The sequence below is a fragment of the Anser brachyrhynchus genome, assembly GCF_964034855.1.
Source record: "Anser brachyrhynchus genome assembly, chromosome: 3".
In the NCBI taxonomy this organism is placed as follows: domain Eukaryota; kingdom Metazoa; phylum Chordata; class Aves; order Anseriformes; family Anatidae; genus Anser; species Anser brachyrhynchus.
Window position 1 is genome coordinate 124,765,528 of NC_137696.1, and position 27,816 is coordinate 124,793,343.

Here is a 27,816-nt window from a genome sequence, read left to right on the forward strand (position 1 = left end):
CACGCCAGTGAATATGTACCGGAGGATGGTTTACGGTGGTGGGGCGGACGGAGGCAGCGAGGCACCGGAGGCACACACAGAGCTGCACCCAGCCCCACAGCGACATGGGTGACACAGCCAGAGGGCTGCCGGCCTCTGCGCCTCCCTCCGAGCCCCCCACCCGCTGCGGGCAGGCCCCGGCCGCCCCCTAGGCTGCTAAGATGGCGCCTGCCTCCCCCCTTTCCCCCCTTCCCACAGCGGAGAGGAGCCTCCTGGAGGCGGCCTCCCCCCACCACCCCCCGGCCACCGCCGCCTCGCAGCCCGGCCTCCGGGCCTCGCCGCGCCGCCATGGGGCGGGGGGCGGCGGGGAGGGGGAGGGAAGATGGCGGCTGAGGGAGGAGAGGGAGGAGGAGGAGAGGAGGAGGAGGAGGAGGAGAGGAGGAGGTGGCTTCCACCGACACCGCCCCCCTCGTCCTCCGTGCCCGGCTCCGCCCCGTCCCGCCGGGAGGGCGAGCGAGCGGAGCCCCGCAGCCTCCAGCGCGCCGCCGAGGCAAGGGGCCCCGGGTGCCCGGGAGCCCCGCAGCGGGGGAACCGGGGCCCCCAGCAGCAGCAGCAGCAGCCTCAGCCTCCCTCCCTCCATTCCTCCTCCTTCCTCCTCCTCGTCCTCACAGCTCCCAGCCTCCGCCAGCCGAGCCACAGCCTCCCCCCCCCCCCCCCCCCCCCGGGGCCGCCCCCGCCGTCTCTCGGCCGGGGGAGTCGCTGTCGCCTTGAGCGACCGGCGGGGGTGGTGGTGGTGGTGGTGGTGGTGGTGGGGAAGGGAAGAGAGAGGCCGGAGGCTGCTGTCACCCGGGCAGCGGCGGCAGGTGAGCGGCGGCGGCGGCGGAGGGGAAGGCGGGGAGGGAGGCCGGAGGAGGGAGGCCGGGAGGGAGGGACGGAGGCCGGGGCACGCCGCTGCCCCGCCGCGCAGGCGGGGGTGTGTCGGTTGGGGGGGGGGACGGGGACGGCCCCTCCGCAGCCCCCCGGCCTCCGGGGAGGTGCAGCTGTCATGGCCGGGATGGGGGGGGTGAAAGAAGGGGGGAGGACGGCGACGGTGGAGGCACGGCCTCCCCCTGCCCCCCCCCCCCCCCCTCCCGGGGCTGCTATGGCGGCTGGGGGGGGCCCCCCGATATCCACGGGGGAGTGGGGGGGGGGGGGGGGCTGTGAGGCCGCGAGCCTCCCCCCCCCCCCTCCAAACACCCCCCCCTCCCTTTCTCTTTTTTTTTTTATTTTTAAATAATTCTTAATTTTTGAAAGTTGATTCAAATAAAGTGGAAAAGCAGTTTGCAGAGCTCGTGCCCCCCCCTCCCCACCCCCCCCCCCCTCCCCACACCCCCACCCCCCCCCCAACCTCCTCCCCTCCACCGACCTCCTCCCCCGATCCTCCACGTCCCGGGGAAAGATGGCTGAAGGGAAAAGGAGGGCGCCGGCCTCCGGGGGGGGGGGGGGTGGCTCGGACCCCCCCTCGGGGAGGCCGCGGGGCTCGGCGGCGCTGCCGGCGGTGACAGCTCTTTGTTCGCCCGGCGCATCTTCCTCAAACCTCCCCCCCAAAGCCCCAATCGCCTCCTGCACCCCCCCCCACCTAGGCTGCCCCCCCCCCCCCCCGGCCTCCTTCCCCTCCCGGAGGTTTTTCGGGCGAGGGAGTTGGGCGCCGGTGAGGTTTGGGGGGTCGGGGGAGGCTGGAGGTGGCGAGGAGGTAGCGAGGAGGTAGCGGGGGGGCTTTTGGTGTGATTTCAGTGGGAAACGGGTCAAGTGCTGCGCGCTCGGTTTTGGGGGGGAAACGGCCGCCTCGCCCCGGGGAGGGTGCGAAGGGGGCGCAGCGACTTGGGGTGCCCGTCGCCCGCTGCCGGCACCCGCCGCGGCCCAAACCTCCCTCGGTCGCCTCCGTGGCCTCCCGCAGAGGCCGGCAGCGGGTTGCGAGCGGTCCCGAATATCTGCGGGAGGCAGCCGGGGTTGCCCCCGGCCGGGTTCGGGGGTCTCGCCGGGGGAAGATGACATTTCGCGGCAGAAAATCCGTGGCGGAAAAGCCGTTTCCTTCCGACGGAGGCTGGCGGAGGCGCTGAAATCCTCCAGTTTCCTAGGTGCGCTTTGACCTTTCGGCGGCTGCGAAGTGGGTCACGGCCGCGTTCGCTCTGCGATGCTCTCCCGGGTTTGCGCCCCCAAAGATCCCGTTTTTTGGGGGGGGCGGGAAGGTGTCGGGGGGAGCTCCCTGCGGGCCGCCCTTTCGGTCCCCCGGGAGCTCGATCGGCGTACGGTAGATACCCAATTTTCACTACCCAAATAGGGCATAGCCAAAAAAAGAGTGACACAGCAAAGTATATTGTAACTGGAAATTCGGACTCGTGTGGGTGGTGCTTGCACGTTCCTTAGCCTGTCTCAGGGCTCGTATTCTTTGTGTTGCTGGTTTAATCTGAAAAAAAGACCTGGTTTGTGTGGGCTGGCAGGATATACATATATATGCGTGTGCGTGCAATATTTGCATGCGTGTGTATGTATATTTATATATATGAATGGAAGGGTGGTATACCTGGGTGCAAGACGCTAGAGGTATGTGAAGAAAATTGGTGCTTTATCCCCTCTTCTAGGGGCACGCCGTCCCATTGCAGTTCGGAGGCTGTGTTCTTCTGCCTGTATGTAATTTCAGCGAACACCCCTGTGCTCTAAACGTCAGCTTGCTTTTAGGTAAGGGAAAGTTTTAAAAACGTCGGATGCGGAGCTGTCTGCGGTAGGCGATGCACGTAGAGCGATGAACCCAGGCCTCTGGCCCAGCAGCAGGGTGAGAAACGTTGTAAACCCAGGAAAAGCTGGGGGTAAAGCTACGAATTTCCTGGGGAGCCGGGTAAGTGGTGAAGCGTTCCCACTCCGGAGCACTGTTTGGTGAAAATGATTAAAGTTCAAGTTGCCACTTAAGGGGACAAACAGCTCTCGGCGGTAGATAATAAACAGTAGTAGCTCTGGCAGCACCGTACCTGGCTCGCAGCCGATGGGCATGATGAAATGTTAAATCTCGACTTATTTGCTCAAGATGGGTATCTGGTGTTTGAAACGTGTTGCCAAACAATATGGCAGCGCAAATCCCCGCTTCCAAAACAAATAGGCTCCCTGGGAAGGGAGCAGGGGGGCTGAGCGCCGGGGAGGCGGGAGGCCTTTGCTTCTTGCTCACAAGTGGCTGACTTTGATTTTCGTGCTCGTGTTTTTCCCTGAGCCGTGCCCTCCGATAATGCTAAGACACATGCTCACAATTGCATGACTAATTCACGTAATTAGTCATCCAGTTCCACTCTAGATTTATTGGAGTAGTGTCAGTGTCATTCTCACGTTGTAAAAGCCTGCGTCGGGGAGCATGTGCCCTCTGTTGACTTCCCTGTGGTCTCTCGCCACGGTTATTGGGTGGGCTGCTGACAAATACGTGGAGCCTTCAGGACTGCTCGCCTGCGCTATATGAGCATATTTGCAGCAAACAGAGCTGCTGGAGATCAGCACCTCGCCGCTTGCTAATCGGAGGGGGGTAATTTGCATGAGACTTCGCAGGGGTTGTCAGAAACGAAGGTGCGAGCGCTACTGCTAAAAATATCCCGGCTCCTGCATAAATAGTTTGCCAGTCGAAAAACAGTATATTTTGTATAAGGAAACTATTTATACTACAAGTTATTCTTGTTTCGCTTGGTTGACTGTGTTTTCTTTGAAGCATGGTTCTTATCTCGTCGATCAAAGAGGAGGAATTGAAAAAATGGTTTTTAAAGTTAGATTCTTCCTTTAAAGAGAGGGTTTTGGGGCAGGAATGTCTCGGAGTTGCAGGTAAATATTTTAACGAGGTATTCCTGAAGGGCCGAGGCAGCGTGTAATACCCAGTAGCATGTGGCCACCCCTCCTGTATATACAGGCTTTAATTGTTGGCAGATGCAAACAAGTGATTTTTATTGGCGGTTATATGGTTATATGTTGTTTGTATTGCTGCAGCACCTGGGAATCCTGGCCCGGGTTTGCAGTGGGGATCGATGTAAAAAATAAAGAAAAAGTGGGCGCCACTTCCAAAAAACTTTTAAGTCTGAACCAAAGGCAAGAGGTGGAGGAGCAGAGCCGTGATGGGGGAGCAACTGGATGGTGCTGGGCAGCAGGACGGTAGTCCCAGCAGCCTAAATACCGAGTGTTTTGGTTTCATTTTAAGTAATGTTGCAGCACAAGAGCTCTTCGTGGCCCGCTGGGAGGCAAACACCGGTGCTCGTCGTGGATCCGCAAGGGACGGTGCAGAAGAAGGGGCAGGAGGCTGCTGTGCGAGCCCCTGGCACCGTTTGAGCCCATCCGGCTCCTTGGGCCGGGGAGGATTCGCACGAGCGGCTCTGCTGACAGGTCAGAGGTGTAGCAGCGAGTGTCGGGGAGGCTTCAACCTCTTCCCCTGATGCAGCAGGACCCAGAGTAGTTCGTTTTCCTGCAGCCGCAATATTAAAAGTTCAGGCTCGCTCGTAAGCGCCGTCACATTCTGCACCCAGAGCCCGGCGCGTGAGGGTCGGGCCGGCTCAGGAGGCGTTTGTACCACGGCAGCAGCGTCCCCGCGTGACGGTGACCGTTCGAAATGCTGCGGCTTCGGTGTGGGACGGAACCTAAAGCGCTCGGAGGCTTCAGAGCCCCGGCCTGAGCATCAAGGATGTGTCAGCGCCGCGCGGTTTGCCTGCGCCCCTGTCATTTACAAAAAGAAAAATCTGCTGAACTGGTTTGGAGGTTCTGTAAGCCTGAACTAATTTACCTGACTGGGAATGTAGGTTAGAAACTAGGCTTCGCTTGGCTTTGGGCTAGAGCCAACGCGCTCTGCGGGGAGAACGCAGGCTCCATAGCTTCTGCGCCGCTCATCCTGCGATGCTTTTCCTCCTCTTTCCCCCGAAAGACAGGTAGGCTGTCGTGCAGTTGACCCGGTTGCCTGGGAAGCAATATCTCGGCACCAGGAGCAGTGGGACGTTTCCCTTCGGTGCCCTTGGGGGAGCGTGGAAAAAGTCAGGACGTGGTTTTGGGAACGGACCTTGGATGTGCTTGGAATGGCTGTGCTGCTCCGACAAGGTCGCCTTGCCTAAACTAGGTAGGTTTGTAAACCAGCGTGGGTAGATCTGCGGCTAGATGTTCCTAAACCTCTTTAAGCCTGGTTCAGTTTGTTCTGTAAGCTGAGGCAGGCTATCCTGGTGGTCAGTTTTAAACCGGCGTGTCCATGCAGAGGTTTGCCTTGTCTTAGATGCAAGTTGGAGTGGCAGGAAGGTGATCTAGGACATGAAAACAGCGCAGGCAACATCGAAGTCAACAGTTTGCTGGCTTGCCTTGGTTAGCGGACTGTCCAGCACCCATATTTTGCTCTAAAGAATCCATAAATTGTCAGCTGACAGCTTCTACAGATGAGTGGAGTGGTTCTGGGGTGTGTCGGCACTCTTCTGCAGAGGAAAAAAGGATCCTGAAACACCGGGTCCTGCTTTAAACAAGTGTCAGAAATGTCCCAGCCGAGGCTGATCCTGCAGCTAGCTGTTTTGAAACGCAAATCATTAAAATGTCTATTTTTGAGCTATTTATGTGTATTCCGTGTTTATTTTGAATGATATGTCATGGAATATGCCATGAAACGAGCTGAGCACTGGGTTTCTTTGGATTCGGTTTTTGTTTTCCTTTTTTAATTTGACATCTGAAACTCCAAGGGTCTCTTTCCTTGGGGTTTGCAGAATGCAACGACTCGAAAAATAAAGCGATGTGGCAGGCAAGGCAAGAAGGCTTGGTTCTTGTATTCCTAGGCTGAAAATAGGGACGAGGAACTGTTTCAAAATCAAACAGATCAGCAGCTTTCCTACATACGTGAAGCTCAGGTCTTGATTATGAACAGAGGGATGTGTTTAGAATCACAACACTGCCCTGATTTTTGAAAGGTATCACACAGCCTCCAAACGGTTAGGTGCTGACAACGTTACACACCTAATATGAGGGTTTTCTCCTGTGCACGGCGTGTGCTGGCTTTGGGAAATAAGGGCCCCAGGAGGGGGGAGAGCATCCAACCCCCAGCACAGCGATCCGTTCCCTGTCCAGGGATCTCAGAATAGTGTTCGAAGTTTCAATAATAAATAAAAGATAAAGTTGGTATTATAATTTTTCAGTGGAACTGTGCACTGAGGGCTTAAAAATGAAAACTGAAAATATTTTTCTCTCCTTTCTCCCCTTTTCTGTTAACGTTGTATAACTCCTGGATTGAAAAAAAAAATAGGAGAGGAAAGCCCTGAACTTTTCAGACCATTAAATCAATTAAATTCATGTGTAAAGTGCACAAGAAATCTCACAGCTTGGACTCCTTAACTTCTCTTTCTTCTTATTTCTTGTAAACAGCATACTTCTAACCGATCCGCCCTCTCTTCTCTCCCCCAGAGCCTGTGTTTTGCTCTTAATCTGAGACTTTACATCCAGTTTTATCAACACACTTCAAAGGTCTCGAAGAAGTTGAGAGATGAGCTTTTTACTGGAAGTGCTATTCAAGCCTCCGTCTTTGAAGTTCTTGTTTAAAAAAGTCTGACTAACCTGCAAAGGATTTTGACACATGCTTGTGACCAGTTATTTTAAATCATACTGGAAAAATTGTGCCTGGAAATAAACAAGCCAGAGTTAAACCTGTTGCAGGCTGGGCGCGTGAGCTTCACCCCTCTGTCTTTCTTGTGTTTCTTGAACGTGGTTGCTGACAAGGAGAGCCCTGGGCCTTGTGGCTAATTCTGTAAACAGCTGGCTGCTTGTTTCTCTTTTATGAGCGGAGATTTCCAGGCAGACTTGGAGCAGGATGAGTTCCCCAGACTTTCTTCCATGCTCCCGTTGCGCTCGGCGGAGAGGCGGATACCAGACAAGTAGTTTTTAATGATGGGAGATGCTGCGTTAGGATTTCAGGCGTGATAACTGGACGCTCTGGAAACATTTACAGTAGAAACATTTATAGGAGGAGCCGTGCTGCATTCTTGTACGACTCCTAAGTTCAAATTTAATAGTGAAGTGCTGCGTGCATGATACTGTTAAGCGTGAAACTTGAGCGTTTACAAGGTGCTTATATCTCAACTTAGGCGAAGCTGAGCGCAAAGTCCCAATGTTTATGGAGATGTAATCAGTGTGAAGCCTAATTGTCGGTAGTCAGAATTTCCTGGAGTGGATTCGATGTACAAAATATCTCCGTTCGTGTCTCCAAATGTCATTTTAAGGGTGCTGGTTCATGGGACAAGGGAGAGCTGCTGGTGAAGGGTCGGGTGAAGCACCGCGGTAGGTACGCCTCTGTGACTCCTGGGGTAGGAACAAGGACCTGAACTAGCTCTGCCTCGGCAGCACACAACTCTTGCTTTCTTTTAAATTAAGGCTGTAAAAACTCATCATTCTAGAATATGCTTTGTGTTTGTACTGTCTGCAGGCTTTCTTGGTGCTCTCCCATCTATATCCTAGCGTCCACACGATTATTTTTCAGCAGAGGTTACTCTTAACTCTTCTTAGTAAAAATACTTGTATGTGAATTTTCTCTGGGTGTGTGAAATTGCATTCGTAGGTTCGTATTTTGGTGTAATCAGATTATGTTCAGGGCATGTTGCACACCAAAAGCAGTGGAAGCTGTGCTAACCCAGCACCTCTGACAGCTAGATTAATAGTCACATCCTTAACCTTTAGAGCAGTTTGCCCAGACTCGACGATGTTGGCATGAAGTTCTGTTTTTTCGAAGATGCAGTGGCGATAATCCCTTTGAAGGCCCAAAATAAATAAAAGAAAATGCTTTAACGAATTCAAAAATGTCATTGAAAATAGCATTTGGCCTGATTTTACACTTTTATTGTAGTTGGAAACGGAAGCAGTATTGTATATACAAAGCTTGCTGTATGGAAAATAACTACATGGTAAGTGTAACTTAATCTGGTTTATTTTTCATATTCAGTGAAAATGAAAAAAATAAACTACCTAAATTGTATTAATTAAGTCTCTTTCTATGTGACAATGTGATAATTTAATAGACTTTCCTGGTACTTCTGTGGATGAAGTATGTTTAAATATGGCATATAAAAAAACAAACCAAATTTGTTATTGCAATTGTTATTTGTTCTAGTCAGAACCAAAACCTGGGAAGTTTAAATAAAAAACCTATCTAGTTAGTAAAGCTGAACATTTCTAAAGTTAGGAAAAACAGATGCAACTGTAATTATAATTTTGTAGCCACATGATATTTTTCCATAGATTCTCTGACTTATTCACTGTATGGGTTGGACCAACAAAGTGGAACGGATTAAGGTTGCACAGATGATCATAAATCTGTTACTCTGCAATTTTTAGTGCTCAGTTTTTTGCAACCTACTTAATTTTCTTCTAATGTTTTTAGATGATAAGCTGCTTCATGCTGTTAATTTTTGATATGAACTGCGCATCGCACGTGCGCTGGCTACGTTTTGTAATGCCCCTGCAAGACAAAAAAATAAATAAATCCTGGTCTTTGCTCCCATTTTTCAGGTGAATAAAACAGAATCATGGAAATTTAATAATTTACCCAAGTAGCAGGGTGTTCCTGAAAGGTAAAAGGCACTTGACAGGTTATTCTCAAGCACCCGGAATGCTCGACCACTCCAGTTGCGTACGTGGATTTATTAAATTGGGTGCAACTTTCCTTGAGTTTGCCAGCAGCCCTCAAGAGGCTTGGCTTCAGCAGTCTCCGCATTGCTGACAAGTGGCCCTGCTGACAGGCATCCGATGGCTTTCGTTCTCGAGAGCAGAGGTTCCCAAACTGCGGCGTGCAGACGCTCCTGGTACACAGAGCGCTTCAAAATGGGGCGTTTTGGGGATATGGAGGGGGTAACTCCTGATTTTGCAGGACCCTCGGCGCAGGTTTGTCCCCGTCGTGGCACCTGCGGGGAGCCTGTCCTGATGTCTGTGTCTGGGGGGAGTGAGGGTGGGGATGGGTGGCGGGGACGTGGGGCTGGGGGATGCCGAAGGAGAGATGGTGGGAGCCAGGCTTCGTGTCCTCGTTTGTGGAGAATGGCGCGTGCTGCTCGGGTGGGGTGGGGACAGCAGCGGGGTTCTCGTTTTGGGATGTGGAATCACAGAATCCCGGAGTGGTTTGGGTTGGAAGGGACCTTAAAGATCATCAAATTCCAGCTCCTTGCCGTGGGCAGGGACACCTCCCACCGGCCCAGGCTGCCCCCAGCCCCATCCAGCCCGGCCTTGGGCACTGCCAGGGAGGGGGCACCCACAGCTCCTCGGGGCAGCCTGCGCCAGGGCCTCGCCGCCCTCATCGTGATAAATTTCTCCTTAATGTCTGATCTAAACCTCCCCACTCTGAATTTAAAGCCCTCCCCTTGTCCTGTCCCTACCCCTGACACAGAGTCCCTCCCCAGCCCTCCTGAAGCCTACTCAGGCCGCTGGGAGGTCTCCCCGGAGCCTTCTCCTCCCCAGGCCCAACACCCCCGGCTCCCTCAGCCTGGCTCCAGAGCAGAGGGGCTCCAGCCTCTGCTCGTCCTCGGGGCCTCCTCTGGGCCCGCTCCAGCAGCTCCACGTCCTCCTGGTGCCGGGCCCGGAGCTGAGCTCGGGGCTGCAGGTGGGGAGTGGGTGGGAAGGTATTCAGCCAAGTCCTGCCGCCGAGAAATGTCATGCAGCAGGAGGGAGGATCTGCCTGGGGAGAAGGCAAAAGCAGAAACCCGTCGCTGCTGATAATGGCCTCCAAAAAATCCCGACAGCGTTAGTTCCCCAACGTGGAGCAGGCCCGCTCGTCGCCGTGCGGCTGGCGGACCCGTAGGTGTGCGTGCGGGGCTGCGTGTGAGGAGGGCTGGGTGCCTGCATTAGGGCGCTCGCCACAGAATATATGATTGCAGAGATGCCACAGACTTCTTAAAAACAGTATTAAATAACCCTGAAAGCGTTTTAAGGAGGCGTATTAAAAGCAAGAAGTGCGCTTTTCCTCTTGGATTTCCTTCGGATGCTGGAAAAGACCCGTGTTCGGTAATTCACGTGTTTCGCGTGCAACTGGCAGGCTGGAAATACACTTTCTGGGGTTTGTAAAAACACTTTAAATGAATCTCCTTAAACGAGCTTGAAGTTTCGTTGCGGAGGTTTAAAGTGCGAGGGGGAAATACACAGAACAGCCATTAAAAATTAAAACCAACCCGAAAAACCCAGCCCAAAACCAAAGAATACCAGCCTAGAAACATTTTCCTCCCCCCTGTGCCGCCCATTAGCCTGCTGCCCGGGGAAACCTCGGTACTGAAACTGCCAGGGGTTGCTGCAGTCTGGTGCCTGGTGGCGTCGCGCTGGCAGGACGAGTGCCTTGCTGCACCTGGACTTGTCTTCCTGCAAATTTAGGAGCTTTGAGAGCTCCTGCTTGTGGAGAACAAGCCTCTCGCCGTCCGGAGTCTGCCGGGGGCTTTTGCAAAGTGTCAGCACCGCCTCCGCGGGGTAGGAAGGTATTCCCATTTCGCAGATCAGCACAGGCCTGTCCAGCTTGCCGTGGGGAAGTACGGAGCTCCGGTGTTTGACCTTTGTACCTGCGTGTAGGCTTCGGTTTAAGTCTCCTAATCTAGTACGGCAATATAATCTTAATTGGTTTGCTACGAGATTTCTTCAGATAGGGCTCCCAGAGCGCGAGGAGTAAGCAACAACTGCTTGAAGACAGAGGAGCTGAGTTTGGTTCGAGCTGTTTGAAAGCCTTCAGTTCACAGATAAGCGTGTATTTTACATCCTGATCAGCAAGTTATAATGAGATTTAGAGCACTAAATGAGTTCTCAGCTAACCCACAAAATGATGCATGTGGCTCATCACAGAGCCATTGTTCTCAGCAGCCTTTGCCGGTGAAATAATTTGGGGAATTGTGATACGCTGCAAACTGGGTTTAATCAGCAAGTAGTTCCACCTTCGGAAGATGACTTAAGTAGATAGAAGGCATTTCTCAATGTCCACAAAGATTTCTGCATAAGGGAAGTAGCCCTTGTGTTCCTAGCAGGGAAAAAGAGCTATCTGGAACTTCAGACACGTGAACAGGCTGTAGGATTAAGTGTTCTCTGGTGTGATGAGTGGGAGCCGTGTCTTCCAAGTGCTGGAAATTTCTAAAAGGCTGTTCTGTTTCTCCATCAGGAGGAGATAATGAAAGAGCACGGCCGAGGAAGGGTCATGCTGGAGAATACAAGCATGAAGAGCAGAATAAGAGCTGCTGCTTTCATGTTGAGCAGTGAAAAGGGGATGGACTTTACATGAGGGCTGAGAGGAGCCCTGCAATTTGCTGCACCGGTGGCAGGGTGCTCGTGCCCTGGCAGGCTGCAATGGAAGTGTCTGCTGTTTTGACTCTTAGACATATCCAAAGTCAAGGATTTTAATTTTTTTGTCATGTGTTAGCAGAGGTTCCTTAGTTCCTGGGATGGCCGGAGCAGTCTCCTGACGCAGCAGTTGGGTTCTTGAACTCTGTACGATGGGGTCTGGAGAGCACCATGTGGCAGAGATGGAATAAAATAGTATAAAACAGCCAGGGGAAGGCTCTGTGATGCTTTGCAAGGGTTTGATCACGTAGGTAAAAAGGCATCAGAGGCTGTACATTTGTATGGTAAAGGCTCCTCGTCTGAGCCTTCAGCTCTTCCTGTCCCTCCTGTTTCACAGTAGATTGTCAAAACTGATGGTGGTCTTTGTCCTCTTCTTCAATCTGTTGTGTTTTCAGAAATGGCTTTTTTTCTTTTATTTTTCCCCGAGTATTGAAACCCAGCTTTGTTTATTCCAGGCTCATTTCCTACTTTGCTGTGTAAGGCTACCACGTCTTCGGTTCAAGGTCCCTGAAAATGTTATGAATAGTCTTATCTCTGCAGGCTCCTTGAATACATCACAAGTTCTGTATACCTGGCCATTTTGAACCTCCTCCTCATTAAAAAAAGAAATAAAAGCCCTTATCTTTCTTTTCTGAAGTGACCTATTAGAATTCTCCTGTGGGAGAAAATTAGTATGCGTGGACTCGGAGTCACTCGGAGATGTGCCTGCCTAATGCACGGGCACAGATTTGCTAAAGAAACACAGCTAGCCGGATCGAAATCACTAGATATTGCTGTCTATAGAACAATTTATCTGTTTTTTTTTTTTTTTTTTCCTTCTCACTGCTGGGTAGAGCTGTTGGACCTAATTTTAATACCTATTTCAGTCGTTTATGCTATGAAATGATAAAAGGATTATTAAAGCGTTATCTGCTAAGTCAATAGGGGAGGGTTTGAACTAGCTGTGGTGACTGCTGGTGTTCAGACGGGGGATATGCTGCAATTTGATAAAGAACATTTTATGTTTCGTTGCTCTGAGATGGCTCGAAACCTGATTTTTCAGCTTATTAAGTAATTTTCTCGTCCTTCGTGATTTTTCTTCTAACAAAAACTAACAAGTATCTCACTTCCCTGTATCGAGGATTAATAAGCTGATTGCAAAGCACTTGGAACAGAACTGCAAAACACGACGAGTGGAACCTAAAGCAAAGTCCTTGCTTTTCAAAGGGGGAAGAGTGGAACTTGCCTCCCCCTTCTCCCATCATCAACGCCGCTGGGCTTCGCACCACCATCAGCTGCCCTCGTACTGCTCTGGGCCAGGGCTCGAATGGATTTCTTCTCCTTTTTTTCCTTCTACCGAAGGAGTGGATTCTCCCTAAAAATCAAGCCCTCGTTAGAGAGGAGGAGAAAGTCTATAAAACACTGTCTTCACGCTCGCTTTGGAATCACAATTGCTCCTGCTGAGCTTCTGAGATAGACTTGAAAAGGCATCTTGGCTTGCATTATAGGTTAACCCAAATAAACGTTTAGTAAGTAATAGCAGTAATTAGTATTTATAATGAGGTAGTAACAGGCAACCTGAATTAGCCCAAGCTCCCATTGTGCCTGGAACTAAACAAACAAATAAGCTACTTAGGGAGGGACTGCCGTGATTCAAGTGTATTTGTCATTTCTTGTAATAAGTCTAAAATATATTGTAATGTGATGCTCAGTACACCTTTTTTTTAGTCACGTAAGCGTAATCTTTATTAATATATGCCGTCTGCTTTTTACTTACCTTGATCCCTCTTGGGTTGTCATACCCAAACTGTGCTTAATTTCAGTCTTCAGCTGCCTTTAAGTTCAAATACTCCTCGTTGCAAGGTGTGGCGTGCTTGTGAGATGTCACGTAAGGACTTAGGGACTGCAGCCTTGCCTGCTGCTAGCAAGCTTGTCATTAAGGACTTTCAGATTGCAATTAAATCAGCAGTTTTTATAGGCATGAAGCGTTGAGCTGAATATTTGAGTAACAATCTAGTGAATATTTGCAGTAAAAAAAATCAGGAAAAATGGTTGAACGCCTTCCTTTTTTTCTCTAACAAATTTTTCTCCTTTTTCAGTCCTAGTTACACTTTGCTGTTAGCATGGGTAAGTCTTTGGACCGTGGGTCTTAAGCAGCCACAATGGCTTAGCAGAAGTTTTGAGGAAATAATATTTCAATATTTAGACCTTTGTTGTGACAATTGCTTTGGGTGAGCTGTGTTCCACAGCAGACCCTTAGTCACGCCAGCCACGAGCTGGGCAAATACGGCCGTCACGGTATCCACATAATTGTAAAATCTGGCATTATCGTTGTGTTTTCATGGGGGTTCGTTCAGTTACTACCTAGCCACTTCTTTAATATGTGCTACATAAGTACCGGGAAGTATTTTAATAGTCAACTTGAGCATTATTAACTATTTTTCATGCAAGCCTAATTTATGGAAGCTTGTGCTATCTATTAAACAGCCGAGCACTTACAGCCTGTCCCAGATGAGTAATTTATGTCCGTGGCACAGAGTTCTAAATATTTAAGGCTGTCCATAAAAAACGTTGCCTAAATAATCTTCCTGCCTTCCTAGTGCCGAAATGCCCGAGCTGTTGCCTCCACAGGCAGCTCTTTCATAGTTGTAAACACCGGTGTGCAGTTGTGGATTGGTTTTATTGCATCAGGACACTTACCCTACTCGGAGCAGTAGGAAGGTATGTAGAAGGAGAAGAATGTAGAAGGAAGGACGTAGAAGGATGAAGAAGGAAGTTGAAGGATGGCACGAGCCTTGGTCAATGGCTCACTTTTGTTTCGTGTCCTCGCTCGCTGCATGGGCTCACACTCAAGCTGTTGCACTGAATTTGAAATTCTCTGAATTGCTCCATTGTTTTTTTCTACAGTCCTTGCAGCTCTGGTATCTTGAGCTTCGCAGTCGCTAAGTTCAGTTGAATTTACCTTTAGTATCTCTTGTGAGATACGGAAGCACCGCAATTTCTGTTGGGTAGAATAAAGGCCCTACTAGTTCAAGGCCAGCTCCGGAAATTCAGCTGTTGATGTTTTTTGGGTTTTAGTTTGTAGACTTTCAGGGGCTGTTAAAGAGATATTTGTTGTGTTTTCCTTGTGTTTTCCAACCAAAAAGAAAAAAGTCCAAACCAACTCCAGAATAAGTTTTAGCCATCAAATCTGAAAATATTTTTTTTCTTTAAAAGCTGAATTATTTAAGAGTGATGAGAAGATGTTAGATTGGAAATGGCTTCAACCATTGGGATTGTTTCCCAAGAATTAAGAGAAGTAAGGCTGTCTACCCAAGCGAACGCTGTGAGCTAACCGTGTCGTACATCGGTTTATTTGGGAGTAGTTATCTATTTCCAGGCTGTAAGCGCTGCGGTTCACTCTTATCACAGAACGACTCTCGGATTCTAAAGGAAGAGAGTTTTTCCTGGTTTGGTTGAACCGGACTTGCTCAAGATCTTAGAGGATGTTTATGGCAGAGCTGAAAATAGATCCGAGATTTTCGGATGCATGCTTGAACCGCAAATGGACCTTCCTAGTCAGATCCTGGAGCTTCAAATCCAAAGTTGGCCCCGTGGAGCAGGTCACGGCTGAGCAGTAGAATTGCCTTGCTTTTTTTTGTAATGGTTCCCCCAAAAGCGGATACGTGAATATATGTAGATAGAAAAATCCCTGCTGCTTGTTGAGGTCTGTATGTTTAATAGTGATCCTTTGAAAAAAGAAATGCTGTAATCCTTGAATCGTGCTGTCACTACCTAAAGAAGGAATGCCTGTTTTGTTAGAGGAAAGCACTGTTAATTTGCCTTGGCATGCTGGCACGATCCCTGGCATGGATGGGGAGCTCTCGTTTCTAATGATGCTATTAAGACGCTGCCAGTAATTACCATCTTTTGAAAATCTGGTTTTGCGCTTGGGCATGAATTTATCAAGAAGACGAGGGCTGGGGAGGAAGGGCTTCCACCTGCATCCCGAGCAAGGGTGCTGGACAGCTCGCCGTGGCGGTGGGCTGTGGGCAGGCATTCGCGTTTCCATTAAGACACTTTAATGACTTAGAAATATTGATGGTGGCTGACGTAACGTGTGAGCCATGGTTGGCGGAGCGAGCGGCGCTGCGGCGCTTTGCCTTGCTTCCAACTGCAAGCTTGTTTTTAAATCTCCGGAATTTATAGGGTATTGCTTTCCGTTAGCTCCTACAGCCTCGCTTTTTGCTGCTTAAACTCACCAGCTGGTGGCCGAGCGGCCTCGGAGGTGCAGGGAGCAGAGACCCAAGAGAATTGCAGGGCGATTCTGCTCCATCGGCCGCGTGCTGCTCGGCGTGGAAGAAGCGAAGAAGCCACGCGTCCAGGGCTGGGAATACCAAAAATCATGGCACTAGGGCTTTACAGCACCCTCGTCTTGGGATGGACATGAGCACTACCTGACCCACGAAGCCTGAATTTCTGCAGGTCCTGGAGGAACGGCTGCTGCGTGCTGTAGTTACGTGGGCAGGTCTGCTGCTCCCGTGTCGTTTGTCAACGCTGGTGTAAATGTCTTCATAAAGCCCTCGCCTAATCCTCTTAGTCAAGCTAAAAATATGCAGGGCTTTATTTTTTTGTTTATGAAGATTTTATCCCGGGCAAGGTTGTGTTTGCCTCCAACAGATGCATGTGGTGTCCATCTGTTTTTTGTTTTTTCTTGAAATGTTTCGGCAACGTTCGTTTAGGGTATTATGCCCTATCGGGATCTCTGGAATTGACTAATTCCTACTTGAAGTGGTTTCAATGCCATTTCTGCTCCAAACGTAATGGACGTGCATGTGTTATGCAAAAGCGCTGACAACTTATTTTTTTTGCAAATTACGTCTGAAAGAATGATGTAAATGATTTCTTATTTATTTTATTTTATTTCTTGTATCTGATACCGTGCTGGGAAGGTGACCATGATGGTTTGAGAGTGGGAAGCATCTCCAAACTCCCAGCGCGGGGCCGAGCCGATGAGTGCTGGAAAAACCCTCCCAGGGGAATCACAGAAATGCCAGGGCCGGTTCCTACCTGTTTCCATTACGATGCTAAAGCCATAACTTGAATTTTTAGGGCTTAGTGCAGTGAAAGTTTCAGCTGTTGTTGTGTCTACTGTGGATGGAGGTTTCTTGTTTCCCATTTAGCCTGATCTCTGGGTGAAAGCCTCTTGGAAGCCCTTTATTTGGCACAAGGCGGCAGCGCTGCCACTTGCAGCCTTGTTTGAAATGACCAAGAACCTGTTTAAAAATCAGAATAGCTACGTATCGAACAATGAACAGATCTGTACTTCTCAGGAAGCCTGGTACATTTTTTTTTATAACTGGGATCGTAGATCGTGTTCTCAGATGGCGTGAATGACGTTGAGTTTCTGTTCGTTTTCCCATGACCCGGTTCACGCGTTTCCAGGAGAATATTCTTTCACTAATTTTTTTTCAGTAAGGAAAAAAAAAATTCCAACTCTTTGTATTTCAAGGACTTTTGAAAGACAAAGCCCTATGGCTGTGATAGCCTCACCAGCAGAAAAACCCTACTGGTGAGAGTCCCCAAAGCCAAAAGGTGGACGAAGTAGGGTTAGGGCTACGGAACACCTTGGGATCTGGACACACAGCTGGTGGTGCTGAGCCACAACACCCCAAAACGTGCTCCGTGCTCCTCACCTCGTCTTCCCTACGGGATCGCCTGCGTCCGCTGGCAGATTTCGGATGTCCCTCCATGCCAGTGGCAGCCGGGGGCTGAGCGCTGCGCCAACTTTTCGAGAGAGAATTAATTGCCAGCGGCGGCTGGAGGCGTGAGAGCATGTGCGTAGTCGCCCAGAACGGGTTTTGTTTGCAGATGGTCAAAGTCTACGTTCTGCCGACTTTGTTAGGGACTGAGAAGGTAATGGGTGACTAGCTGGGAAAGGAAAAGGGCAGAAAACCTGAAGATTGTCTCAAACGTAATTTTCACACCCTTTCTTCATAAGGTTTTGTAAAATGACATGAAGCAGGGCTCCGGTAGCTGATATGATGTTTAAAAATAAGACTAATGCGTTGGAACCTTACCTGAAAACGACGTTTCTCAGCCTACCAGCAACACGGTCAGTCCCAGGGGAATAAAGCCTCGTGCAATCTGGCTTTGGGGTGTCCCAGATGACATCTAAACGGAGCTCGGCAGCACGCAGCCAGTGGTTTTCTGCCTGCGATGCTCCAACACCCTTCTCCTTGTCTCACCCCAACCCTGCCGACGGTGCCTGCATCCCCTGGGGTGTGCAGGTGTCCTGCCTCGACGCTTCCACCACGAGATCGACCTTTTTCCCCTAAAGGAAGGGTGGTGGGTGCAATGCACAACCGGGGGAAACGCTGCAGGCGCTTGCTGGGTGCTCCGTGCTGACTTAAATCGTTCTAATTTTCTCGCTTGCTCTTAAGAAAATTAATTCACTCGCTGAGATGACAGCCTAAATGACTGCTTTTCAGTGGATGAAGAAAGGGGTTGACTTTTTTTTTTAACAAAGTGTAATTGAAATGAGTTTCGAGTTTTCTCTTGGCTTATTTTTGAGCACTTAAACCACTCCTCGATGAACGTTTATTTAAAAAAAAATGTATAGCAGGCATATATTGACAAAGGGATGCAATGAAGTCTCTGAATTTAGGCAATTTTTCCTCTTCCGAAAGCGAGACCGAGTTGTTAGCCCAGCCTGATGTTTACGTGGTTCAATCTCAGCCTGGGGCGGGGGGGTGCAGAGGAACTTTTTTTCGCGTCGGTGTCGGAAGTAGGCTGGAAAACAAACAGGAAACCACAGCGCGTAGCGTGAGGAGCCCGAAGCTGCCAGAGCCCGGGTGGCTCGACCCGTTATTTCGAGAAATCAGTAGAAATCAGACGATCAGAACGGCCATCATCTTGAGAAGCTCGCATCACGAGTGCTAGCCGGGGAGAAAGGAAGGATGCTTCTGCTCGCTGCGCTTCTTCCAGGTGAGGGGCTGCGTGCTGCTCGCCCCTCCGGGGTGTCCCGGGCTCCATCCCTGCGGAGGGGCCGTGATCTGCTCCTGCTCCCCTGGACAAGGGCGAGGGGATGCTCCTCAGCAGGGAGGCAGACCCAGCAGGATGGTTTTCTAAGCTCTTTCGGTCTGTCGGAGAGAAGTTGGTGGCGCCGTGGTGAATAGCTCGCAGCCGACGCGGTGGCTCTAAGGCGCATGTCCTTGCAGAGCAGCCCTTGCCAGGAGGAGTAAAATAGGGAGCAGACGCTGCTTCGTGCAAGGTGATGCTGGCTGTGTGCTCTGCAGCCACCCTGTAGGATTATACTGGAAAAAAACCCGTGCTCATCCCCAGTGCTGGTTCCTCAGGGCTGGGGGTCGGAGTGTGTCCAAGCTCCTAGGCCACCCGCACCCCTCTGGGCAGCTTCTTCAGTCTGCTTCTTCGCTGCTTTCTGCTCGTTTTCCTTTTTGACTCTTTGCTTCTAGGATTATTAATGCTTCTGTGTCTGCAGAAGGCTCGGGATCAGCACCGCTTTTGTTTCCTGTCCGCAGCAAGAGCTGAGGATGCTCCCGACCCTGTGTTTTCGCACGAGCTGCCCTGTTGCTGGTTACATCATGGGAACAGGATAAAACGTGGCCTCGGAGAATCATATGAGCAGATTGTTTTGGCTTTCCCTGCCACTGCTGTTCCTCGGTATCTTCATCACAACCTGAGAGGTCCTCTCTTGGCTTAAGCCACTTTGGGAGTTTGTTAAAACGTTGGCTGGGAACCAGTATGCCCAGCATGAACAGATTAGCTAGCTGTGCCAGCAGTGCCTGCTGCTCTTGTCGCAGGCTGTCTAGCTGTAAAAAAAAAAAAAAAAGGGTAAGGAGAGCTGTGGGGTGGTTGTGCTGCTGTAGAGGAGAGCAGCGTTGGGGCAGCTTGACCACCAGGCATCAGCGAGTCTCATCAGCGTGCAGGTTGTGCAACTGGTGTGTCAGGAATGCCGGTTATCTATACGCCGTCTCCAGCCAGATGCAAATTCTATTTATTTAAACTGATTTAGATAAAAAAAAAAAAAAAAAGCCCATAGCAGTACATCTACGGGCTCGCTGTTCCAGTTAGATGTGTAGCAAGAGCTCGATTTGGTCTTGACCGTAATCTCCTGCACGGGAGCACGATGTACCGACAGCAGCCCGCTCGGGAACTTGTGCAAGCAAGGCAAAACTGCTGAAGGAAACTTTTACAAAGGTAAGAAGTGTTTTAGAAGGATAGATATCGCTTAAAGTTGACGTACATTTAGGTTAAACTCGATTTGTAGTGCACAGAAGTATGGAAGCGGTGCGGGTACCGTGAGCCAGCAGCCCCTGGGTGCTTTGCCGAGCTCGGGCACGCCTCGGCCGCAGCAGGGAGCTGCTGACGGAGGAGCCGCCAGCCGTGGTGCTCGGGGTTGCCTGCAGCCTCCCTTCCCTCTGGATTAAAATGTTGTGTGGGGTCTGGGCTTTGTGCTTTCCGCTCCTGGAAACTCAGAGTCGTGGTGGAGGCGTTCAGGAGCTCCTCCCGCGCTGCCTTGCCACGCTCTGCTTCCTGGGACGCATCTATTCCTTCTCTTTAAGTTTCACAGGCATTGCCGTGAAAAATATTTTACGTACCCTGCAAGGTAAATTATTAAGACCATTAACAGGAGAAGCAAAGAATCACACCAGTATTTTAATGTTGGTCCTCGGTTATTGTGTGATTCTGGCTGCTTGCTTTTGGCATTCTCAGCGAAGCATCTCGCCTTCTGCAACTCCTCGTGCTCCTGGTGGCAGAGCCCTTGAGAGAGGAGAAAAAAACCACAGAAAAAGCCACCGCAGGAGCAGACGGAGCAGCTTCCCTGCGGGAGAGGAGGCTGCCTTCGCTCTTCACACCTTGCTCCGTTGTGGGGAGGAAACGAGGGAGAAGGAAGAGGGAAGAGGGGAGGAAGGAGGCTGGATAAAGGTGTTAGAGAGGAGGAAGGGAAGAGAGAGGAGTTGGCCTGTTTTAATTACCTTTCTGTGAGGTTTTGGTAGGGCCATGCAACACCACCAAATTATTGCGTGGCAGGTTTTAGTGCATCAGATCTAAGTAAAAGCTTTACTTCGTTATAGCAGGGTCGGGATTTATTTTACAACGCCTTCAGCAAATTGTGTTCCTCTCCACTTTGTGTTTTCCTTGGTAGCCTCGAATCAGTTGCTCGTTTTCTAGAAGCTTCAACCTCTATTCATACACTTTTTTTTTTTTTTTTTTTTAAGGCCTAACTAGCTATTAAACACAATTTTTGTGTAGTTGCAGCACGGTGCTGCTTTGAGCATCGCCAACCTCCCTTGCCTCGCCTTCGGAGCCTGGCTCTTTGCTGTCCTATTTAGTCTTTTATTCGAGTGTTTCGGCGCTCTGGCCAATACCGACGTTACAAAGTCCTCTTGGACAAAGCAAGCCTGCTTTTAAACAGAATAACCTCCGTGGAGGAAGGAGTATGGCAGGAGAGGAATGGCAGAGCGCGTGCAGTTCTGACAGCATTGTTTTTCATTTGGTAATAGTTTCTTCTGACTTCACCAGGGACTCCAGCAGTGATGTCAGCCAGGATACAGTTTATGTTCTGTCTGTCACCCGAGTGATAGATTGCACTAAGTCGTGCCAGAACCATAAATTGCCTGGGAGATTGGAGTAAGTCGTTGGTGGAATTCTGCAGAGCCGGAGCCAAAGCTCGAGAACTTCAGGAGAAGCCTCGTGAAGAGCGATCTGAGGATGAAATCTTCCCGTTGCCTTGGGAAGTTATGTAAAGTCCCGTCCCTGGACATCAGAAGGGTGAAACTACTTAGTCATGCTGTAATAATTAGGGCATCATCACCGCTTCCAGTTGTCACGCTTTCAAAATGTTGTCTCAACAGGTTGCATAATAACACGGTCCGGACCATCGTAACTACAATAAGGCCGTAAAATTATTTATTTAGAAAAAGCTCTAAAGGGGAGGTTGCAAAAAGGGAAAACAGATGCGGTGCCAGCAGTCAATAGGTTTTATTTGGTTTATTTCTTTTTTAATCAGCGTACTAAAGTGTAAAGATGCCGTTAAATAAACTTTGGTTTGCATGGAGGGAGCTGTGTTGGGTGTGAGGACAGCTCGGGCTCCGAAATGTGCCCCTGGTACTGGTGGCATGTTTTGATCCAGATACTTGCTGGATCTGCAGAACTGGGATGCGTTATCCCGACTGGTGATGCACCCGAGGGACTGCTCCGGGTGGAGATGTGCGTGGAGAGGACCGGGGAGTGCTGGAAGATGTAGGGCAGAGCCGATAACCAAAAGGTGCCGGGAAGTGCTCACGGAAGATCTCTTGTGTATTTGGACAGTGGGTCCGTAAGGAAACGAGGCTGATGTAAACCCGCATCATCAGGGTGAGATTCACTTGGAGAAAAGGCAGCCTGCCCCTTAGCCCGTGCGTTTCGGACATTTGGGATTCGAGTCCTGAAGCAGGAGATGTGGCAGCGAGGCTGGGGGTTGCTTCGGGTCTTAGCCAAAATCTGTTTTGGTAGGAAGTGCCATGAAACGCATTTGTCCAGACTTCTGTTTTCAAACTAAATAAATTCTGTTGTCTCAAGTCGTATTTTTAAGGTGGGAAGTCTGACACTAAGCCGAAGAAGGTGTGAACTGTGCAGAAACTGATACAAGGGGAAAATAAGACAGGGAAAGCTAGGATGGTTGAGAGCAATTAACAGGTTTTTAGTAGCGAGGAATTTAAAGTGAACTTCCGGCAATTCTGACAATTTGTCCGCAAGATTTTGTGGATTTGGAAGAAAACAAACCAGCTTGCACGGAATAGCTGTTAAACACACAAACCCTCTTGTCTAAATTTATAATACGTGTAAAGTAAAGATTTCCTAATAGGCAATTTCATCAGTATGGTGGCAGAGGCTTCGCTGCCTCATTTAACAAAGCGCTCGAGAATGGGCTCCGGGAGCAGCCCTGCTTCTGCGGCGGGCAGGATAAATTCACAGAAATTTCCCCTCTCACATCTGCTTCCTCCGAGTTCCATTTTCTGCTGTATAAACTGCGTGTGTGTGTGTATATAGGAAAAAAAAAAAAGAAGCTGTAACGAAGGGGAAATGTCAAATGAAATGAACTGCTCCGAAATGCCTCTGTTCTCCTGCCCGAAGCTGCCCATCCTGATGCAAACCCCGTCGATCCTTTTCTTCAGCCGTCTTGGCACCTCCAGCTTGCGGCGTGCGAACCCCACCCCGGTCCTTGCTGCAGAAAAAATATAATAATCTTATCGCCGGCCAATATATACGGCCCAAAGAGGAAACTGGGATTTAATTCTGCACAGTCAACTTCCTGTGATGTGTCCAGACCCGTGCAGCTCCTGCCTGCCGCCTAACCCAGTTCTTTTCAGCGCGGTTGTGCTGACCGGACAAAAGGCGGCTCGGTCGCCTCCTCGCTTGTGGAATAGAGATGAGACGCACGGAAAAATCAGCAGCCGGCCAAGATCTTGAGAAACGAGGGATCAGAAGGCGGCGAGGGGAAGAAATTCAGATGGTCCGGGCTCTTTTAGTTGTTCCCTCGTTGAAATCTCCCTGCGACGTTTCCTTCGACCGATTCAGCACTGCCTCGGAGCTGAGCCCCGCAGGCGCTGAGTGCGCAGAGGTGGGTGGCTCGGCCTCGGCACGAGCTCTGGGAAGCAAGTGGCAGCGAGGGGGTCTGCAGCCCCCCCAGCAAGGCAGGGGGCTCTTCCCCCAAGCCCAGCACATCCCGAGGTGTGGAGCATGCTGCCAGCCCCGGGTGGGCGAGCTGGGTTGGCGGTGACCCGCGGCTCGTCCTCAGGGTTGTCCTGGTTGGTGCTGGGCACTAATCTTGGAAATGGTTGTGGCTTTGGTGGCAGGAACACCCCACTATCAACATTATCGAGTGGTTGTATGAAGGCACTTGTATCTCTAAGGTTTCCTGCTCTAATCATAGAATCACAGAACCATTTGGGTTGGAAGGGACCTTCAAGGTCACCCAGTTCCAACCCCCTGCCACGGGCAGGGCCACCTCTCACTAAATCAGCTTGCCCAAAGCCCCATCCAACCTGGCCTTCCTACCTGCCCATCCAACACCTCCAGGGATGGGGCACCCATAAGATCTCTGGGCAACCTGTGCCAGCGCCTCACCACCCTCAGAGTGAAGAAATCCCAAAACCTTCCTTCGAACGGAGCATGGTGCATGGGTTGCAATGTTCAGGGTTGCTTCTTTGACTTTCTTATTTTTTATTTTTTTGCTAGAGCTGCAAAGTTCATCCATAACATTGTCAGTATACCCCCAGCAATTTGATGGTGCTAAAGGGGTTTGAATGCTGTGCTCGTTCCTAATAAAATAATGGAGCTCTAGTATCGCACCGCTTAGACCACAAGCTGTCTTGTTGCAAGTCCCTTTCAAAACACGCTGAAATAAAGATGTGTGCGGTATTCTTAGTCAAGGGGATTAATATTTCAAAAGGAGGGTACCCCGTAAATAGGTAGCGAGATCATTTTGTCGAGCAAACACTCAACACCATTCTTGGACAGAAATGAGCGCTCGGAACAAGGAAGAAGTTAAAAAGAGGCAGGCTAGGTTTGTAGAAGGTCATGTAACCTCAACAAACTTGTTTAGCCTCGGTGAGAAAAGAAGAAAACCAGGGTAAGAGCCTAGAAATAATTGGCTTTAATCTTCAGGAGGCCTTAGATTGTAACCTAAGTCGTTCTTACACTGGTGTGTTATGCTCGACTGCTTTAAAAAAACCCTTTTCGGAGGGATCTGGATGACTGATAACAAGCAGCAAGTGTGGAAACCATGACCAGCGCCGTACTCTCACTACAAAAGGAGGAATTAAGAGATGTTTCAAGAGCCTGAAATGCGAGGTTGTAACCAGAAGAGAGTGGCCACAAAACCTCCCTTGACAACAGAAGGCTTTAGCCGAGGCAAACCAACACGGCAGCAAGGGCTGGGCAAATCGGTGTCGAGAAACACCGGTGGTGAGCCGGGGGCTCCCGTCTGCTGGTCCGGCACGAGGGCGAGGATGATAAAAGGGGAGAAGGGTAAGTGTCTGTCTCCGGTGATCTGTGGCTGTTCAGCATCGGTATTTTTTCTGCCTGCTCTCCAGAAGGTTGCAGAATTTTTTTGATCCACTGCTTCTGAAGTCTTGCCTGGCTCTTTGGATGGATCCCACTTCGCGTTTCCAACCCTGAGCGCGGCACCGGGGGCTGCTCTGGGTACCCGTGACCGGCAGCTATTGCTCCGCGTGCTGACCTACGTTCAGATCTGTTTTCTTGAAAAAAGAAACCAACGGTTTCTTGGGACCCGCAGAAACCGTCGGCTGCACCCAGCGCCTCGCCTCGTGCTGCTGCCGGAGCACAAAGCCGCGTTTCGGTGCATCGCCACGCATGCTGCGCAGGCTTGCTCCCATAGCCGGGCTGGGAGCACCCTTGGGTGATGCTGGGTGTTCTCCAACCCAGAGGGACGAGGAGTCTTTCCTGGAGAGCCTTTGTTCCAGCGTAGGAAGCTCGTGTTGCTAGGGAGTTGGCATTTGCGTTGGGCTTGAACAGCCCTCGGTTTTCTGATCTCCTGAAAATTTCGCTCCGCAAACCTGCTCTTGTGCTGGAGGGACGAGCGCGAGCGCTGACTGGCGTTTTACAAGACCCCTTAATGAGTAGAAATGAACCTTTTGTCATTGCCAGGAGACCGGCTCTCCGTTAATAGCAGCCCCATCTCCCTCTGATGTGCATGCACGCACGCAAGTGCGTGCGTTGAGTCAGAAGGATGACAATAATGGAGCCAGAAAATCCCCTTGTTCAAAACGGGGGGGAAAAAGACCATTTCCTGAGCTTTTGCTGCTTCTATTCATAGGGGTCTGGCTGCCGCGCTGGAAAGCAGGAATCAATTAAAAGCGCGTGCGGCTCTGCCTTGTGGAGCTGGGTCTTGAGGGATGCCAGCCTTTCAGATCGCTTTGTAGCCCGGCCGCGCGATGCCGGCCGAGGAGGAAAGCTGTGCACGCGTTTGTGGTCCCGGCCCGTAATTACACCGCGGCAGGAATGCTTCTGCAGGCACGTAGAGCCGCGGCAGCGCCTGCTGTGGGGCTGTTGCTGCCGTCCACACCTCCGTTTAAAACCAGTGACCTACTTTGCGAAGCGCAGGGCCTCGCCGCTGCTCCTCAGGGCTGCCTTCGTGCTCTGCTCCTGCTTCGGGGCTGGGCTGAGAATCCGCGAGGAAGAGCGCGACCTCGCGGGTAACAACCCGGCACCGGTGCGTGCTGCCCTGAGAATTCACAGGCTCATCACATCAGCGAAGTAAAAGCGAGGGGTGAGGTAAGAATAGGAACAGGCACGTTGTCTTTTGGGCTCGCTGCCTGCCCGGCCTCATCTCAGCCCCTTCGTTTCGTCCCGCTGGAGACCAGGAGATGCGGAGGCTGGCGCGCCGAGGGGCTGCGGGGATTTTGGAGATGCTGCGGGGGACCACGGCTTCCCGAAGGCTGGGATCGCGGCACCACGGGGAATTCTGCTCCGTTCCTCGTGCCTTTCTCTCGCTAGCCTCGTTCCTCTACCAGCTCACACCCCAAATAGATGGCGCTGGGAGCGCCCGAGCTGCGAACACCCCTTTCCTCCGCATCGCCCCGTGAAGCTTTTAGAATTTATCCAGGCTTTCTGAGTGCCAGGGAGAAATGTTTGTTTGGGGAGCTTTGTGCTTCCAATCGCCCGCATGGGCCTGCAGCACGCGGCCGAGCCTTTCAGGTATTGTTTGAACCCGGGGTTCCCTTTGGGAACTGTTTTCCCTGCTCGGGAGCGGAGCCGCCTCTCGCGGGGCCTTGGCGCGGGGAAGATCGGCGCGCTCGTGCCGAGGCCTTCTGTAAACACGCGGAGATGCTTACTAAGCTGCTCGCCTGCTTGTCTGCATAACAAAGACGAGAGTTATGTAGTGGGTGTAGAGAAAGGGTGTGACGTGTACTTTAACCTATTAGGCTTGCTAAATCTGGGGAAAAGGGCTTTTGCTGTATTCATCGGGAGAGCTCTCCGTGTGCCGGGGTCGGCTTGGCGGGCACGACGCTGAACGTCTCGCGAGCCGAGGGCACCGATGGGCTCTGGGGGCTTTGGGAGCCGCGGCACGCCGACTTCTAAGACTTTGCTTTCTCATTTTTTTTTTCCCCCTCATGCTTTTTATTTACTTTGCAAAGCACCGAATGAGAACCGGCGAAATGATAAAAAGGCCGCAAACTTTATAGCGTGTCCTTACGGAGACCTGTAACGCCCGGTGGCGAGCGAGCCGGGTGTATGGGGCCTTCTGGCAGCCTCTCCTATGGTAAATACCGCCCCAGATCCCATGGTAGGTTCTCACCTTTATCTTCTGACCCAGCGTGCCAGGCCTTTTCTTTTTTTCAGCCTAACTTATTGTAAATGACAACCTTTCAGAGATGGCTGCTAACTTTCCCCAAAGTTATTTTTCGGCCGCTCCTGGTGCCGTGCCTCCGCCTGAGCAATCTCACGGAGAGGCAAAGCCTGGGTGAAAGTAATTTATTGTGGAAGATTAGGGGAAATTAAATCAGGGCTAACTGCAGCGAGCGGGCTGCAAAAATGAAAATCTCCAGTTGCTGACTCAATTAGGATGTCTGGGGGTAATTGCTGGAGGTCCTGGCGTTTCTGAGAAAGAGCCAGTTTGTTTTGCGGGGTGATGGTGAGCGAAAAAGTCCTTACTGGGCAGATACAGGGGCTCGTTGCGCAGTGCTTCCATGCGAGACCCGCTGTCGTGGGTTCAGCAGGGCTCCTGAAGCACGGGTTGTCTCGTTTGACCTGCTAAACCACTTTCCTCTGTTTGCGGCCTTGGGGCTGTGCTCGGTATTTTTTAAGTGGATTTGTTCAATGATTTTCGAGATAGAAATACGCATTGTGGTGTCCCGGAGCCTACTGCAGTTTTCTTTCCCTATAAAGATCCTTTTTTTTTTTTTTTCCCCTTCTGAAGGGCTTATAAGTTGTCAGTGACTTCTGGTTTATGTTAACGCGTGAGATCTCTTTGTAGGAGAACACGACTTTAAATATTTTATTAACTAGTAACACAAACCGTCGTGGCGTTCCGTAAGAAGAACCAAAAGCAAAGTTACCAGCTAAAGTAAGTAAAACAACAAAAAAGAATAGTGCATAAATGCGTTTAATATGCCCGGTGCTGTAATGAAGGATTCTAATGGCAGAGCCTTTGCTCCAAAGCGCGACGTATATTGACATTGAACTCCCAGGTGACTTTACCAGGCAGGCAGCTAAGGAAAAAAAAATAGAAATGACTTGCAAGCTGAGCAGATTTGACAGAAGTAAGGCAGAGGCAAGTAATTTTGAACATACGGCTGCATATTAAATTTGGTTTTCTTTATATGCTGGAGGAAAGCGCTTATGGATTTGCTGGAGCCTTGGGGATCGTTTCTCCCGTGGTTGCGCTGAGGACCCGGCGCCATTACCTTTTGTCGCTGTTGACCACGTAAAATGCTCCTGGCATGGAAAGGACAAGACCTGCTCCTAAACCTACAACGGAGCAAGGGGCAAGCTCTGGCCTGGTTGCTGATTGAAGGGAGCAGGGGATCCGGGGGGGCACGCCGA

The 27,816-nt window shown here is 50.6% G+C and overlaps 1 protein-coding gene across 4 annotated transcripts in view; it reads left to right on the forward strand.

The window, feature by feature from the left end:
* The first annotated feature begins 400 nt into the window (after window positions 1-400).
* Window positions 401-27,816, forward strand: part of NCOA1 (nuclear receptor coactivator 1) — a 166,647-nt gene continuing 139,231 nt past the window's right edge. For all 4 annotated transcript variants that reach the window (XM_080585496.1, XM_080585499.1, XM_080585501.1 and 1 more), the window contains exon 1: window positions 401-842. The gene's annotated coding sequence lies outside the window, so the exon portion shown is untranslated. The remainder of the gene's footprint in view (window positions 843-27,816) is intronic.